Source organism: Narcine bancroftii, chromosome 3, assembly GCF_036971445.1.
Source record: "Narcine bancroftii isolate sNarBan1 chromosome 3, sNarBan1.hap1, whole genome shotgun sequence".
In the NCBI taxonomy this organism is placed as follows: domain Eukaryota; kingdom Metazoa; phylum Chordata; class Chondrichthyes; order Torpediniformes; family Narcinidae; genus Narcine; species Narcine bancroftii.
Genome location: NC_091471.1, coordinates 161,218,027 through 161,236,489, shown reverse-complemented (window position 1 = coordinate 161,236,489; position 18,463 = coordinate 161,218,027). Strand labels below are relative to the sequence as shown.

Sequence of the window (18,463 nt, the reverse complement as noted above, 5' to 3'; positions counted from 1 at the left end):
AGACAGAGGGCAGAGAGGTAGACAATTGGAGATTTAGTTTGGCAATAATTTGAGGTGAGTGGTGAGGCAGGTATTACTGAATAATAACTACCATTTAAGAGGTTAGAGCACTGAAAGGGTTTATCAGGAAGGGGTATTGCATGGAAGAGAAATTGGGAAACTCTGTCTTATGGTGCTTCAAGAGCATCCCTCTGATGAAGGATGGTTCACCAAATCTGAAGCTGATTCGTCAACAGCTAATCTTAGTTGTGGTCTAATGTGGTCCTAGCCAACCTGTGGATAGCCAATCACAATATGATACGACCATGGACCAATCCCACCACAGATATTGCTGCTTCATTCCTGATCAAAACCCAGGCAATATAAACCCAATGTAATCATGGTCAATTCCTAAACTAGACAAATTACCAATCCAAACACAACTAATCCTGATCCAAACTGAGTAGCAGCCAATCTCACAGGGGCCAATCCAAAATGGACAGCCAATCCAAACATGACTCAATCATGGTCAATCCATACCTGACCCAAGCCCAGTCTACCTAAATTTGATCAAACCATTTCAATCTTAAGTTCAAGTTCAAGATTATTGCATGTAGCAGTGATTGAGGTGGTTTTGTGAGAAACCCAGATGGACATCTCAAAAATAGGATGTATGATGTAGTTCAAAGGTGGATAGAGATTAGTTGGCACAAGGCCAATACAGCATTATTTTACTATTCTGAGATTCGTTCAGAAGCCTGATAACAGGGGGAAAGAAACTGTCCTTGAATTTGATGGTGTGTTAAGCTCACACATAAACCTTCTTTATAAAGAGAGGAGGGTGAAGAGAGTGTGGCCAGGGTGGGATGAGTCTTTGAATATGGCAGCATGAATTGTAGATGGAGTCAATGAGGGGAGACCAGGTGTGTGTGCTTGTCTGAGCTGCACAACTCTCTGCAGTTTCTTGCAGTCTTGGGAGATCAGTTTCCCATCCCATGTAGAGATGCACCTTGATAGGGTGAATTCAGTGGTACGTCCGTAGAAGTTGTTAGTGGATGCAGAGATGCAGGCCTCTGACGAAATAGAAGTGCTGGTGCACTTTCTTGCACTGTATCAATGTGGATGGACCAGGAACAAGTCACTGGAGATGTTTACCCTGGGAACTTAAAGGCCGACGACTGTCTCCACCCCTGCTCCGTTGATGTGGACTGGGGAAGGAGCTCCACCCCTCCTCTGGAAGTCCGATCATGGTCAATCATTTCCCAATCTGAGCTTGGGAACTTTCCCATACCTCCTTTAAATAATAGTAGCTCAGGCAAGCCACTTGCATCTTGTCATATGCAGAAAATCATCTTGATTGATTGAAAACAGCAAACCAGGCTACTCTGTCATGAAGCATGCAAAGCTAAATGTTTTATCAGAGCATGCACCCGACCTAAACCCCACACAGGGTCTTTTGGCCTGTAGTGATGGAACGAGGTTACAAAATCATCTACTCTCAGGCCAACCTCTGTTGCCCCTGGAATACTGACAGGCTCCCTGAGGACCTGATGGTTACTGGAGGTCAGCTGCATAATGCAATTTGTCAGGAAGGGGACAAATGTCTCAATAAAGATGCTCACATTAGCAAGAGCAAAGGGAGCCCAGTTTAATTGTCCCTGCAAGCTCAAAAAAAAACGTCTGACTTAGACATTATTAGGACATTCCAGAAATAGTCACAAGAAGGAGAGGTTTGTCTCCACTGGGAGTTTGTAATGGCTAATCTAGGAGATGATGGATACTCTTGGATGAGTCTTACAGAAATTGTTTGAGCTATTTCCATAAAACTTTGCACAATAATCGGTGTGCCATTGCTTTCACTGAATGAAGTTCCAACTGTGCGTATATTTCACCTTAAATTTAATCTATGTCTATTGATCAAAATGCCTTCTGCAATAGGCCCCAATCCAAAATTATGCATCGCTAATTTTATTATTCCAAAGTAATTTTTCATCATCCTCAAAAGAAAAAGGGCTGAGAATATATTTGGAATGAAATAGTGGTGGTCATAACAGATTGCTACGTTACCTAACAAACACAGTAAGATTAGTCGTCTGAATTTTGTCACGTACTACAGTTACCGTGGATTCAGATATCAGACATGTGGATTTACCCTCCTGATATTTCACTCCTGCGTGTTTATTTATTGCCCAATTACTTGGCAAATCTTGGCATTGATTCACAATCTCCCTCAGTGCCAAAAACCTGTGACAGAGGTGTTGCAATAAATGAGCCAGCACAGCGACAGAGTCATATGTATTTTGGAGGTAGATTACATAGGTAAACAAAATATCAAACTGATCTCGCAAAGAGGCCATTCAGCCCATTGAGTCTGTATTGACACTGTGCAAGAGGGATGCACTCCACACCTTCTCCCCATTTGCCCTGCAAACTCTTTCCTTGGAGACTCAGGCATGCCCCTTACACATGGTCTGACAAAATTCCAGCATGACTCCCCCAGCAGTGCTTTGCAGGCACTAACCAGGAACAAGGGCTCCAGCCTAGGCTGCAGGCTGCTGGTGATCCAGCTCATGGAAACCAGTAAGAGGGTCCAGGATTCATGTAAGTGAAATGACCAACAGGGCTCCCAAAAATCCTTGATGCTCTCAGCTTCCTCACAACAAAGATTCAGAATGGGATGGGGATGAGCAATATGGATATGGGGCCTTGAGCTTGGGTTCACCGCTGAACAACAGGCCATGTGGCTACTGAGGTTACCCACCCGAAGCTGCCACATCAGAATATGTGGTGGGATCTACGTACACTCAATGTCTCTTTTGCTGCTCATTTTGATAATGATGCTGGATCATTTGGCAACTCTTTGTTTGCCTTTGCAGGTTAATCTAAAGAAAGTTTTTATTTATCTTGTATATGAGCCAATAAATTGAATCTCCTCACATCATTCCTGGTTCTTTTGCCAATCTCTTTAATTCTAGGTTCTTGACAGCTCCTCCCATGAGAGAAGATTTTTTCTGACTTCTTCCCTCATGATTTAAAAATACTGTAGCGGCTCACCCGTATGGGTAGCAAACTGGTGCCAACAGGTGCGGTCAAGTCCACAGCCAACAGCACTTATGGAGACTCTCCGAGAAGGCAAAGCCACAGCCCAGAAGTTGATGTCACCTCTACCCCACTGGGGTACTAAGGACTCTGGGGCCAGGTAGGCCTTTTAAATGTATGATTTCAAACTAGTAAAGCAGTTACTCTAGAGCTGTGCCAGTCTCAGCGTGTTTCTTTCGATTTAATGGCTTACCAGCCACATTGGTGACCCCGACGGTCCAATGGCATTTGAACCCGACACAAGCAACTCCAACAACATGGACAAAGTGAGCGACTCAGCTTTTCAAAACTCAGTTTTGCAGAAACTGCCAGCTTTCTGGACCAGTCAGCCTCTCATCTGGTTCCAGCAGGGCAACCAAAGCCCATCCTACCAGCTGCCTGGAGGTGCTGAGTTTTCGACACCTTACATGGTTTGGCCCACCCTTCCATCCGAACGGCCACCCGGCTAATTGCAGAGCACTTCATGTGGCATGGCCTATGTAAACTTGTTGGGCACTGGGTCAGGACATGCACACACTGCCAGACCTACCAAATCCAGAGGCACATGAAGGCACCACTGAAACCCTTCCAGCCAACGCACAAGAGGTTCAAGCATGTGCATGTGTACATCATTGGCTCACTACCTGTCTCAAGGGGTTGAGGTAACTATTTATGATGGTGGACAGATTCATGAGGTGGCTGGAAGCTGTTCCAATCAGTGCCACAACAAGAGACACATGCCAGGACCCTGATCGCAACCTGGGTGGTGAGGTTCGGCATTCCCATTCACATCACTTCAGACAGGGGAGGTAAGTTCACCGCTACCCTGTGGTCCACGATGGCACAGCATCTAGGAACCCAGCTACACTGAATAACTGCATACCACTCCCAATCGAATGGCCCTGATGGCACGACTCCAAGGACCCGGCTGGGTCGATGAGCTCACCTGGATGCTGCTGGGCATCTGCCAGCACCCAAAGAGGAAATAGCAGTGCCATCGGCTGAGTTAGTGTACGGTTTGCCTCTCACCCTGTCCAGAAAGTTCATGCCCGCACCCTGCAGCCAAGGAGACACACCGACAGAGGTGCTGGCCAAACTCCAGGAGAAGCTGGGGACAGTATCACTGTCCCACCACGAAGTAATACCCTCCTTTGTACCTGATGACCTGCAGCAAAGTAAGCACGTGTTCATCCACAGAGAGCACACAGACTACCCCTACAATGGCCATACAAAGGACCTTTCATGGTACAGTAGTGCCACTCAATAGGACAGCCTGTATTTTGGGCATTGGGGCCAGGAGGAGACATTTACTATCAACCATCTCAAACCAGTACACCTGGACATTGAGCACCCAGTCATTATACCACTTGCTAGAAGACAAAGCTGATCATGCAAACTGGACAGTATATAGATTTTGAGTCATGATCCTCCTATTGCTGGGTGGGGGAGGGGGGGATCATGTAACGGCTCGCCCGCACAACTAGCGAACTGGTGCCTGCAGCCGCAGGTAAGTCTGCAGCCAGTGGCATCTATGGAGATGCTCAGAGTGGGGCAAAGCTGCAGCTTGAAAGTTAACATCACTGACGTCCGGCTGGGGTGCTAAGGACTTGGCACCAGGCGGGCCTTTTAGGTGTGCGATTTCAAACCTGTAAAGCAGTTACTCTATAGCGCTGCAAATCTCAGCATTTTTCTTTTGATTTTATATCTATTGTTTATTTATTTTCCAAACCCATTTCCATCAGCATATCTATATCAGTGGCTTGTGAAGTCTTACCAGCTCCTCACAGAGCCTCTCAGCGTGAAACATGTGGTTATTTTTTGCCGCTCTCCTTGCATTCAAACACTTCAATGTAGTTTGTAATATTTGCCTTTCTTCTTGCTAGTCGATCTTCCTTTTCATTGTAATTTTATGCTCTGAAAATTGTACTCTTTTCACGACTGTACAAATGTTAGAGATAGCCTGCTGGTCTGCTTGAGAAGAACCCTTCTCACTGTGCTAGGTATTTTGTGTCAAACAAACTGAACTAAATCCGTGAAACTATTTTTGTAAAATATTTCTGTATTCACCCAAAAGCCTTCAAAGGTTCCACAACATAACACAACTTGTGACCAAACTCATGCTTGAATAAAGATTAATAATACATAACCTCACTGTTCTCACAGACGGTTTTTTTCCCCACCACTTCTCAATCTGCCTGTCATTTCAAAGGACAATGCAAATATTCACAAGAGACAAGACAAAGCAACAGAAGCAGGCCACTAGGCTCATCGAGTCTGTTCCGTAAATCTGCACTAAGCTATTCTACACTAGTTCCAATTTCCAGCCTTTTCCCCATATCCCTTGATGCCCTCACTAATGAGATGCTTGTCTATTTCTTGTTCTCGCACCAACCCTCTTTTCAATCTTCTTCAGCATGATGCTGAACCAAGCCATGAAAGACCCCAACAATGAAGACGCTGTTTACATCCGGTACCGCACGGATGGCAGTCTCTTCAATCTGAGGCGCCTGCAAGCTCACACCAAGACACAAGAGAAACTTGTCCGTGAACTACTCTTTGCAGATGATGCCGCTTTAGTTGCCCATTCAGAGCCAGCTCTTCAGCGCTTGACGTCCTGCTTTGCGGAAACTGCCAAAATGTTTGGCCTGGAAGTCAGCCTGAAGAAAACTGAGGTCCTCCATCAGCCAGCTCCCCACCATGACTACCAGCCCCCCCACATCTCCATCGGGCACACAAAACTCAAAACGGTCAACCAGTTTACCTATCTCGGCTGCACCATTTCATCAGATGCAAGGATCGACAATGAGATAGACAACAGACTCGCCAAGGCAAATAGCGCCTTTGGAAGACTACACAAAAGAGTCTGGAAAAACAACCAACTGAAAAACCTCACAAAGATAAGCGTATACAGAGCCGTTGTCATACCCACACTCCTGTTCGGCTCCGAATCATGGGTCCTCTACCGGCACCACCTACGGCTCCTAGAACGCTTCCACCAGCGTTGTCTCCGCTCCATCCTCAACATCCATTGGAGCGCTCACACCCCTAACGTCGAGGTACTCGAGATAGCAGAGGTCGACAGCATCGAGTCCACGCTGCTGAAGATCCAGCTGCGCTGGATGGGTCACGTCTCCAGAATGGAGGACCATCGCCTTCCCAAGATCGTATTATATGGCGAGCTCTCCACTGGCCACCGTGACAGAGGTGCACCAAAGAAAAGGTACAAGGACTGCCTAAAGAAATCTCTTGGTGCCTGCCACATTGACCACCGCCAGTGGGCTGATAACGCCTCAAACCGTGCATCTTGGCGCCTCACAGTTTGGCGGGCAGCAGCCTCCTTTGAAGAAGACCGCAGAGCCCACCTCACTGACAAAAGGCAAAGGAGGAAAAACCCAACACCCAACCCCAACCAACCAATTTTCCCTTGCAACTGCTGCAATCGTGTCTGCCTGTCCCGCATCGGACTGGTCAGCCACAAACGAGCCTGCAGCTGACGTGGACTTTTTACCCCCTCCATAAATCTTCGTCCGCGAAGCCAAGCCAAAGTAAAGTAACTCTCAGTGATCTGGCTTCCACTTCTGTATGAGGCAGTGAGTTCCACAGATCCATGACCCTCTGGCCAAAGAAGTTCTTCCTAATCTCTGTTTTATATGGATAACTAATTTTCAGACTATGGCCCCTTGTCCTCGATTCACCCACCAAGGGAAACATCTTATCCGCATCCACCCTATCTAAACCTTTCAAAATACGAAATGCCTCTATGAGATCTCCTCTCATTCTCCTATACTCCAATGAATACAACCCAAGAGCTGCCAAACGCTCATCGTATGTTTGCCCTTGCATTCCAGGATTCATCCTAGTAAATCTCCTAGATCTTTTCTCTTGTTCACCATTTGGAACTCTAGTTTCTCTTTTCCCTTCACATTCTTCCTATCATGATGAGAGATTTCAGATTTTACCTATTCCCCGAGCCTCTTTGCGTTCCATTAAAGTTATAGCTATCTCTTTCAGAGTTTCTTCCATCTTGTTTTTGTTTCAGCACTTAGAGATTATTCCTGATTAAAAACAATTGCCACAAAGATTGATCACAGAATATGTAGGTGTAAGCTGCAGCTCAATGAAAAGCACCCTTACTTTGTTACTGTCTGGAGTGCACAGGAATGAAGCTAACATCAGTGCAGTACTGAGGGAGGGCTGCTGTGCCCAAGGTGCTGCCTTTCAGACACTAATTCCTGCTTCACCTTTCATGCCCAGTGGCGTTCTTCAATCCTGAGCAGACGATCCTACCCTTTCACAGAGCTTAAACAGTTATACTTGATGAAGGGCCCAGACCTGAAACATAGGTTACTCTCTACTTCCAATGGATGCTGCATGACCTGCTGAGTTTCTCCAGCAAGTTTGTGTGTTGCTTTCCCAGAGCATGGCAGATTTGTGGATACCGAGTTGGGGAAGCACAATCTATTGTGGTGCCACTTCAGAATGTTCTCGAGGCAATGATTGAAAATCTGATTGGGGAGTTTCAAATGTGAAGATAAGAAGATGCGTGGAGTTGTAGAAGGAAATCTGACCATCAAAGTTACGCTTGTAGGAATGTTGTTTTGTTTCCTTTGTACAAGGTAGAAAGCATGACGAATGTAGTTTCATTGCAATAACTTACTTATCCCAGACCATATCCTTGGATGGTTCAAGTTGCACTATTCTGAATGACTTGGCAGTTTCATAAATTCTTAATAGAGGTTGCAGTGAACTCTTGTGTGCTGGGGTTAATTTAGATGCAGGACTCATGAGGGCAAGTTGAATAACTGAGAACAAGTAACCGTTACAAAATCGATTGCATTGCAATGACAATTGCAGCACCTCAAGGCAGTAATAATAACTTTCATCGAGTCCAAAAAGATTTCTGAAAAGATTGAACGGGTCATGGGCCGTATCACCTCATGGAATACATCTGCACTTTAATAGAAAAGTCAGACCTGGCACTTGTTTATCACCTTATCACTTCTCCACATCACTTTGTATTTGGCACAAGGGGAATCAGAATTGGATAGGGAGTAGAGGTCAAGGATCGGTCAAGATCTTATTGAATGATACAGCAGGGTTGAGGGGTTTCTTCTGCTCCATGTCTTATCCTATTGCTCCTATATTGGATGGTTAAAATGGATGGGCAAACATTTGGTAGATAGATCCTAATACATGAAGAAAAGCAAGGGCATCCACTTGTGTAGGAAGGGGAGGAAGGCCAAATGTTGTTTAAATGGAGAGAGATTGGGATATAGAAAGTCCTGAGTGTCTTCACGCCAGAAATATCTGCCAGCAGCAAGAAATAAGGAAGGAAAACAAAATGTCGGCTTTTATTGAAAAGCTAATGGAGTGCATAAGTGGGAAAATAAGTGTATAAGTGGGAAAATCTTGCATTGTATAGAGCTTTGGTCTCATTTGAGGAAGAATATTCTGGCATCAGATGTGATTTATAGAGCTTCTCTAATACTGCGATCAAAACATTGCCGAATGATGAAGGGTTGAGAAAGTTGGTTCTCTACTTACTGGATATTAGAAGAGGTGATATTTTGAAACATATCAGACAATGAGGCGGAGATTTCCCCTGGTGGGTTACCTAGAATTAGTTGACACCGTTTCAGGAACACCTATTTATGCATGAGAGGAACTTCTTCTCTTAGAGCATCATATATCTTTAGAATTGCCTACACGAGAGGGCTCTGGAGACTTGATCGTTGAATATATCATACAGAGATCTTTGGACAAGAGGTGTCAATGTTTATGTGCAAAGGCCAAGTTCAACAAATGGTACTTCATACAACCATCTCCTGCTTGTATTTCCTACGTTCTATGTTCTAAACTCCTCAGCTGCAATTCACTTACTTGAAGTAATCAATGTTCAAGGTTCCTTTTTATTGCAATGTAATAATCATTGTTGGGGTCTTTCATCTCTTGGTGCCTGCCACATTGACCACCGCCAGTGGGCTGATAACGCCTCAAACCGTGCATCTTGGCGCCTCACAGTTTGGCGGGCAGCAACCTCCTTTGAAGAAGACCGCAGAGCCCACCTCACTGACAAAAGGCAAAGGAGGAAAAACCCAACACCCAACCCCAACCAACCAATTTTCCCCTGCAACCGCTGCAACCATGTCTGCCTGTCCCGCATCGGACTTGTCAGCCACAAACGAGCCTGCAGCTGACGTGGACTTTTTACCCCCTCCATAAATCTTCGTCCGCGAAGCCAAGCCAAAGAAGAAGAATAATATATAACAATATGCGTGATATACTTTGCCACAAGGCAAACAAAAAGTTGTCATGGGCAATAGGGGAAAGAAAACTAAAAGAGAATGCTTCAGAGACACCGAGAGTCCATGGATTCATCTCCAGTTCTTCCGCAGGCTCTCAGATTCATGTTTAATCCTTTGGCATCCTGAGCTTTAGGTCCAAACCTCCAATATAATCAGGAAGCCTTCAGCGCTTGAGGTTGTTTGAGAGCCCTTCCTGCCCTCAGTGCCCTCTCGGATTCTGGTTCTGATACCTGGTTCCCATGAGCCAGTCTCCAGCAGCCCACAGACCGGCAGGCAGGGCCAGCATTTATTATCCATTTCCTAACTGGCCTTTAGGAGTAGTGGTGGCCCTGAGCTATCTCCTTCAATTAGCTAGCATCCTTGTGCTGGAGGATAGACCCAGCAACCATGAATGAGAACACTGCATCAAGCTGGTGTGTGTCTTGCAGAGAGGTCTACAGGTGGTGTCTTCCCTAAGCTCTGTACGGGGTATTGGATCGAAGGTCAATTCACAGTACCGTAAGAGTGGCTGAGAGGATCATCGAGGTCTTCTGCCTCTCGACATTATCTACTGGGATTCTGGTCTGAAGAGAACTCGTAAAACCATTAAGGACACCTACCACCCCACACACTGCATCTTCCTGCTGCTCCTGTCAGAAAAGAGATACAGGAGAATCAGAGCCAGAACCACCAGACTTAGAAACAGCTTTTTCCCATGGGCAGGGAGACTGGTGAATGACTAATGAACTGCTCATACAATCCCTCCAAGACTCTACTATTTACTTAACAATATTTATTTTTATACAGTATATGAACTTCTTGTAAACATGTATGCTCTATCCATATATGTGCTTGCATGTTTTTACAATGAAGACAAAGAACACTGTTTCATCCAGTTGTACTTATACAATTGGATGATAAGGATGAACTTAAATAAGGTTATTTAAAAAAAACGTCCCTGCTGCCTTTGTCCACCTCTCATGTGCAAAGCTTCTTCCCTGAGGAATAATTTCTGACTGTTTACCCTATCAATGCCTCTCATGAATTTTTTGCACCTCCATCAAGACACCTCTCAGCCTCTTATGCTCCAGAAAAACAATCCAAACTCCCCCACCTAACTTATACCCTCTAAACCAGGCAACATCCTGATAAACCTCTCACACTCTTTCCAAATCCTCCAATGGCCGATGGAGTGGATGCCTTTTATTGTGATTACAACAATCATCTCTAGAATTGTGGCAAAGTTAAAGTCTATCATGTATATTACAGTTTGAATAAATTATTACTTGACAATAAAAGGAACCTTTGAATCTTTTGAACCTCTTCTCAATAGATTCCACCATTTATTCAACCATTTTTCACTGAATTTTGTTCTGTAGAAATATTGTATTATCTGTATGTTCTTCCACAGCCTTGAATGTAGCCAAGATATGTTTTCATATTGTAATGAAACCACTATTGTCCATATTCATTAAAATATGTAAATTACATGATATTTCCTGTTTGACCCTGCTTTCACTGGCTGGCTTGTGACTCCTCCCCTTTCTCCCCCATAAAGGCTGTCATACTACAAGCCTGTCCCCAGTTCGTGTCCAGGTCAGTGTGAGCGACCATAGAAACCTAGAAACATAGAAGATAGGAGCAGGAGTAGGTCATTTGACCCTTCAAGCCTGCTCCGCCATTCAACGAGATTATGGCTGATCTTAAAATTCAGTACCCTGTCCCCGCCTTCTCTCTGTAACCTTTAATACCCTTATACTGAAGAAATAGATCTAATTCCCTCTTAAATAGATTTAATGAACCTGCCTCTACTGCCCTCTGTGGCAATGAATTCCACAGATTCACCACCCTCTGGGTAAAGAAATTCCTCCTCATCTCGGTCCTAAACGGTTTGCCTATTATCCTCAAACCATGGCCCCGGGTTCTGGATTTTCCCATCATTGGAAACATCCCATCTGCATCCATTCTGTCCAGTCCTGCCAGAATTTTATATGTCTCTATGAGATCCCCTCTCAATCTTCTAAACTCCAGGGAGTACAATCCCAATTTGCGCAATCTTTCCTCATAAGTCATTCCTGCCATTCCAGGTATCAGCCTGGTGAATCGCCTCTGCACTCCCTCCATTGCAAGAACATCCTTCCTTAGATAAGGTGACCAAAACTGCACACAATACTCCAGGTGGGGTCTCACCAAGACCCTGTACAGCTGCAGTAAGGTATCCTTGTTCCTATACTCAAACCCTCTTGATATGAAGGCCAACATACCATTTCCCTTTTTAACCGCCTGCTGTACCTGCATGCTCGCCTTCAGAGACTGGTGTACAAGTACCCCTAGGTCTCTCTGCACTTCCCCATCTCTTAATCTATTGCCATTCAAATAGTAATCTGCCCTCTGGTTTGTATTACCTAAGTGGATAACCTCACATTTATCCACATTGTAGTGCATTTGCCATGTATCTGCCCAGTCCCTCAATTTATCCAAATCACACTGGAGCTTCCTGACCACCTCTTCCGTGCACACAACCCCTCCTAGCTTAGTGTCATCTGCAAATTTGGAGATATTACATCCAATCCCCTCATTCAGATCATTAATGTAAATTGTGAACAGCTGGGGTCCCAGTACAGATCCATGTGGTACCCCACTGGTCACCACCTGCCACTCAGAAAACGAGCCATTTATCCCAACTCTCTGTCTTCTACCTGCCAGCCAGTTCTCAATCCACATCAATACTTTGCCCCCAATCCCATGAGCCTTGATTTTGGAAGCCAGTCGTTTATGCGGGACCTTATCGAAGGCCTTTTGGAAGTCCAGGTACACCACATCCACTGGCTCTCCCCCATCTATTTTACCTGTCACCATCTCAAAGAATTCCAATAGATTTGTCAAGCACTATTTACCTTTTGTAAGTCCATGTTGACTCCATCCAATCTCTTCTCTGCTAGTCATATGCTCCGCTATTACATCCTTAATAATGGATTCCATCATTTTGCCCACTACTGATATAAGGCTCACCGGCCTATAATTCCCCACTTTTTCTCTACCCCCCCTTTTTAAATAGTGGGGTAACATTAGCTAACCTCCAATCCATGGGTACTGATCCTGAGTCTATCGAGTTCTGGAAAATAATTCTTAAAGCATCTGCTATCTGAATGGCCACTTCCTTAAGTACCCGAGGATGTAGATTATCAGGCCCTTGGGATTTATCTGCCTTCAATCCCATCAATTTCCCCAAGACCATGTCCTTAGAGATACTGATTTCTTTCAGTTCCTCCCTTGCATTAGTCTCTATGTTTCCCAACATCCTTGGGAGGTTATTTGTATCCTCTCTTGTAAAAACAGAACTAAAGTAAGAATTTAATTGGTCTGCCATTTCCTTATTCCCCATTATATATTCCCCTGATTCCGATTGCAAGGGACCTACTCTGAATTTCACCAGTCTTTTCCTCTTGACATATTTATAAAAGCTTTTGCAGTCGGTTTTTATATTTGCCGCAAGCTTACTTTCGTAATTTATTTTTGCTCTCTTGATTAATCCCTTTGTCCTCCTTTGGTGCATCTTGAACTGCTCCCAGTCTTCGGTTGTGGTACTTTTTTTGACCAGTTGATATGCTCTCTCTTTGGACCTAATGCTGTCTCTAATTTCCCTTGTTATCCACGGTTGAGTCACCTTTTTTGGTTTATTTTTATGCCAAGCCGGTATAAACGATTTTTGCAATTTCTCCATTAGATCTGTGAATGCTTTCCATTGTCTATCCATAGTCAACTCCCCCATAAACACCACCCAATCAATCTTACTCAACTCCCGTCTTATACCATCATAATTCCCTTTATTTAAATTCAGGACCTTAGTCTCGGTTTTAATTTCATCACTCTCCATGTCGAGTGAGAATTCGATCATATTGTGATCGCTCCTACCCAAAGGGCCTCGTACAACAAGATTGTTGATTAGCCCCTTATCATTGCATAATACCCAATCTAAAATGGCCTGCTCCTGAGTTGGTTCCTCGACATATTGGTCTAGATAACCGTCCCGTAAACATTCAAGGAATTCCTCCTCCTCAGTATTTTTACTAATTTGGCTAACACAGGGATGCTGTCCATGTCTTGCAAATCAAAGCCTTCAGTTTCGATTATTTCCGTTTTTGTGCAATTGATCGTGCATCACACATTTTTGTGTTTTACAAATGTTTTTGCATGTTCTTGAGAATACCCCTTCATATTTTTCACACAAACAGTTATCTCAGGAAGTGGTACAGATTAAAATACTTGCACCTGTGGCATAACTGCCACAATGAGGCACCCCACAAAATGAAGGGACAACATCTAATATCCTGCCGAGGCACCCTCCAACCAGACAGCATTATCATTGACTTCTCCAGCTGCTGTTGATCCCTTCCCCAAATCTATCTCTTTCTTTATCTCTTTGTCTCCTTTCCTCCCAGGTCCCCACCCCTTTCCCCCTCCCTTCAGAGAGCTAACCCCTTCCTCTATCACTTCTCAGCTTTTCTCTTTTCTATCTTCCCACCTTTATCCACTTACGATCTCTTACCTGTTGGCCTGTGCTCCTCCATTTGTCCTTTAATTTAATAGTATGGATTGTGTGTACTAATTGGCTCAGGCTGGCCCACCCCCTGATGACAATCTCACCTGGACTCCTCCCCTAGAACTTCTCCCTTCCTGGCACTTCCCTAGTTTGGATCCAGGCCAGCTCAAGTCTTCTGTACAATAAAGTCTATCATTCCCCTCAGTCTTTGTCATTGTAATTATTGGGGCAACTGATAGTGCCCAACACTCCCTCCTCTCCTCCCTGAATCTTTTTATTCAGGCTGTCTCTTTCCTGCTCAGACCTTGACAAGAGGACCAGGCCTAAAATATTTATTACCCTTTACTTCCTATGGGTGCTGTGTGACCTGCTGAGTTTCTTGAACATTTTTGTTTATTGCACTTCAATCCAGTGTAAACAGACTTTCCTGTTAAATTGAATTTCACCTTGAAAGTTTGCAGAATGAAGAAGTTGACTTTTATGAATACGGGCTTTAATGAGATTATAAGGTCAACCTTCAAAAGTTTATACCATTGGAGTTAATTTACATGGGTTCCACATACATGTCATAAATGCCATGTTTTACCTCCACTAACATCTTGCCTATAGACTTCAGACTAGTGCCCTGGTCAGCAAGAGGCATGTTAAGATTTTGGCAAATTCTTTAGAGAACTCCTTGCAGATAACATAAACTTTCAGCAGATAAATTGTTATTGCCAACTGCTAAGTGTTAACTGTTAAGAATGACTGTGATTGTGGAAATCAACATCAGTCCTTGAATTTGTCCATCAATATGTGGACATTGCACATTGTACTGAAGCAGATTTAATTTTACTGCTGTATCTCTTATTTATTTTTCAGGATCTGGGCATTGCAGGATTTACTGTTCATTCTAATTGATCTTGAATATCTTAGAGAGCACTTAATAGTGGGGATGGAGTAGGTTTCGTGAACAGAAGGAGCAAGACAGATTTCATTTCCCTGAAGGACATTTGTGAATCAAGTAAGCTCTCCACCCCCTTCCCTCTCCATTCACCGAGCCAACCCCCTTCCCTGTTTGTGGTGTGCCCTTCCTCCCTTATCCACCTATGACCTCCTGCCTGTGGGCCTGTGCTCCTTGCCCTGCCACCCCTCCTCCCCCTCCCATTTTGTTTTGGTGCCTGCCTATATTTTGCTCATACCTTGATGATGGCCTCAAGCCTGAAACATTGGTTGTATCTTTATCTTTGCTATATAAAGTCCACTTTTCGACCAGCTGAGTTTCTCCAGCATTGTGTTTTTACTTCATCGTGGTGTCTGCAGACTTTCATGTTTTACTCCTCTCTAAGTTCTCTCTCTCCTGCATCTTCATTAACCTCTTTCTGTCTCTAAACACCCTCATTAACCTCTCTCTCTCTCTCTCTCTCTCTTTACTATCTTAACATCTCTCGCTTATCTATTAATCATTTGTTTTCATCATTAACATCTTTACCTCACGCATCCCTGGATTCAGCCAATCGGAGACATTCCCTTTGTTCAAGCCATCCTTTCCTCACCTGTCCTCCAATTAAAATGAACTTTTATTTTCAATATTTCTTTTCAAGTTCTCATAAAAGGTCACCAACCTGGTTCTCCTTCCACAAATACTTCCTGACCTGCTGAATGCTTCTGTCATTTTATACTTTTAATTTCAGGTGTGTTTTGATCCACACTGGCTAGCAGTTTTTTAATGGATTGTCAACTGCATTAAATTCCTCAATTGCCATGAAGGGAATATGAATTCAGATCTCTAGATTATAAATCTGGATATCTGGATTATGTCTATTAATTTAACAGCTCTGCCTTCACTGAATCTTGAGGAAGGTGGCTACAGTAGACACGATTCGGATAGAAAATATTTCAGTGACCAAAGAATCTCTGCTAGCGCACAAAGCTTTGATGGTGTTGGAACCAGAGGAAGAGAGATGAAATTAAAGATAATATCTTAAATTCGTCCAGTAACTTAATTAAGTGCATATTTTCCACATTTAAATTAGTGACTGAGGAAATATGTGAGCTCAAGGCCTAGGTTATATAAATGGATTTGTTTTGTTTTGAGTAAGCGCTAAACTGAACAGCCCTCATTAAGAAGGCCAAGCATGAAATATTAATCGATGTTCTTATCCCACGAATTTACATAGTAATGAAAGTACCGTCATTGAGCTAACTCTCAACTAATTAGCTATTCTTCAATCATTGCTGGGATCAGGAGTCCAAGCAATTCCCCTCTGAAACAGCAGTGCTAATGAATCTTATCTGTGCCCCATTAATTTAAATCAAAATAATGAAAAGAAAATCTCAGATATAGAGATGTGAGAATTTGTTAAAAAAATATTTTCCTAGACAAAAACATTTAAAATATCAATTAGCACCACACATTTCAGGAATTGGGAGCCAACTCCCAATTGCAGAATGTCTACATTTCTTCAATTCCATGTTGCAATGCTTGTAAAAGATTCCCTTTAGATTCTGTCGCTCATACTAACATTTTTTTGGCAATACCATATTATCATTAGGTGATGATTACTTAACGCTACCATCAGTTGCATAGAACATCTCACTGGGATAGAGTCATATAGCATGGAAATAGGCCTCTTGGCACAACTTGCCCATACTGACAAACATGTCCCACATGCACTTGCCCCACCTGGCCTATTCATGCATCGAGTTTCTTAATGTTCCATACACTCACCCCCACCCCCCCCCCCCAAGTTAAACCTCAGGTTCCTGTTAAATCTCTACCCCCCTCTCCTTAAACATGTCCTTTTGTTATTGATTCCCCGACTCTGGGCAAAAGACTCTGCGTTCACCCAATCTATACCTCTTATGATTTTGTACCCCTCGGACATCACCCCTCATCCTCTTGCGCTCCAAGGAATACTGTTCAACCTCTCCCTATAGCTCGTGCCCCCAAGTCAAGGCACCATCCTCAGAAATATGGTACTCTAGGATTAGTGCCCATTTATAGCAGTCCCCTGCAAATATAAAGTATGCATATGTTCTGTATTCAAATCCTCTGCACTCGTCTCGATGAATATACTTTCAAGGACATACCATTCAAGATAAGCCACTTGAATGATGTTCATTCGCTTTAGAATTGGTGCATTGTTGCTGTCTACAACCTGTCTACTCTGATAGTACCTCCCAAACCTACAGCCACCAAGAAGGACAAGGGCAACTAGGATATGGGATTACCACCCCTTGCAGGCTTCCCTTCACCTTGACCTAGAAGGATATTGCTGTACCTTTATTATTGCTGGCTCATACTCCTGGAACTCATGGTAGTTCAATAACCTAATTCACACCTACATTTTCGCGGGCATTTTGATGGCTATAGATAGAGTAAATGCAAGCAGGAGCTTTACACACAGGTGAGCAGAGATTTTTTTAAAAACTGGAGACATGAGTTAAGGGTGAAAGGGAATATGAGAGGGAACATATTCACACAGAGAGTGGTGGGAGTATGGAATGAGCTGCCAGTGCTCAGTATTGACATTGAACAAAAATTTGAGCAGGTACATTGATGGGAAGGTTATGGTCCAGGCGCAGGTCAATGGGACTAGGCAGAATAATAGTTTGGCACAGAGTAGAATGGACGAAGGGCCTGTTTCGCTGTTGTCATGTTCTATGGTAATTATGCTGGGCAATAAATGTTTGTCAGGGACACCCACATCCAAAAAAATTGGAAAAAACCAATTGATTTTTCAATGATAAGGTCGAAGACATAAAGACAAAACATGAAAATATCCCTTTGCCTTATGTTATCATAGAGATAATACTCTACATTACCTTGGTGACTCGAGCTTGCCTTACAGTATAAAGGTGCTTTGAATTTTGAATTGTATGGTTTTACACATACTGAGATTCAGTAAGAAGCTTTGTTTTGCTTTCTATTCAGGCAAGTCAACTTATACAGAGGCAAACAAGGAAACATGCAGATGCTGGGATCTAATGTAATGTGTTGGGAAACTCATCAGGTCACAAACCATCCAAAGGAAGTAAGACAGTCAATGTTTCGGACCTGAGGCCTTTGTCAGGAATATGGAAAAACAGATGCATGCCTGAATAGAAATGTAGGTAGAGGGTGGATGGTGGGGTAATGGTGAGGAAGGACCAGGCAGACTGTCAAAATATCAATTAAAATTTGTTTAGCAGTGGCCAGGAAATGCAGAGCAGTTATTTGGAAATCTAGGTTAATCCTGCTGGAAGATAGAAATGTATAATTGTGTTCCCTTGGAGAAGATCACCTATAACCTCAGAAATAGGTACCATGTATTTTCAAGAATATGGAATTCCTACCTCAAATACAATAGTGTAAAACTTTAATGAGTCCCCCCCATCCTGTCTCTTCCCCCCTACCCCCCCCCCCCCCAGTGCTCAGGTTATTTGTCCCTTGATGGGAGTGGGATTTATCCTAGGTGAAGCCAATCTTTTTTTCTTATTCTTTCTCTTTTCTTCTTTCTTCTTGTTTCGGGGGGTGGGGTGGGTGGGGTGGGGTGGGAGGGTTCCTCTAATTTTGTTCTTATTTCTCTTTGTTTCCTTTTTCTCCCTTCAGTTCATA

General features: G+C 43.6%; 1 protein-coding gene and 2 long non-coding RNA genes across 8 annotated transcripts in view; 1 reads left to right on the top strand and 2 right to left on the bottom strand.

Annotated features, from left to right (window-relative positions):
* The window catches only part of LOC138757784 (netrin receptor UNC5C-like), a 369,257-nt gene that overhangs the window by 182,976 nt on the left and 167,818 nt on the right, over positions 1 to 18,463 (bottom strand). The window lies entirely within an intron of this gene.
* Positions 1 to 18,463, bottom strand: part of LOC138757789 (uncharacterized) — a 172,457-nt gene that overhangs the window by 53,167 nt on the left and 100,827 nt on the right. The gene's annotated exons all lie outside the window — the stretch shown is intronic.
* Positions 1 to 18,463, top strand: part of LOC138757786 (uncharacterized) — a 47,007-nt gene that overhangs the window by 25,616 nt on the left and 2,928 nt on the right. Inside the window, exons 3-4 of the long non-coding RNA XR_011353883.1 lie at positions 2,955 to 3,178; positions 14,746 to 14,887. This is a non-coding gene — a long non-coding RNA (uncharacterized lncRNA). The remainder of the gene's footprint in view (positions 1 to 2,954; positions 3,179 to 14,745; positions 14,888 to 18,463) is intronic.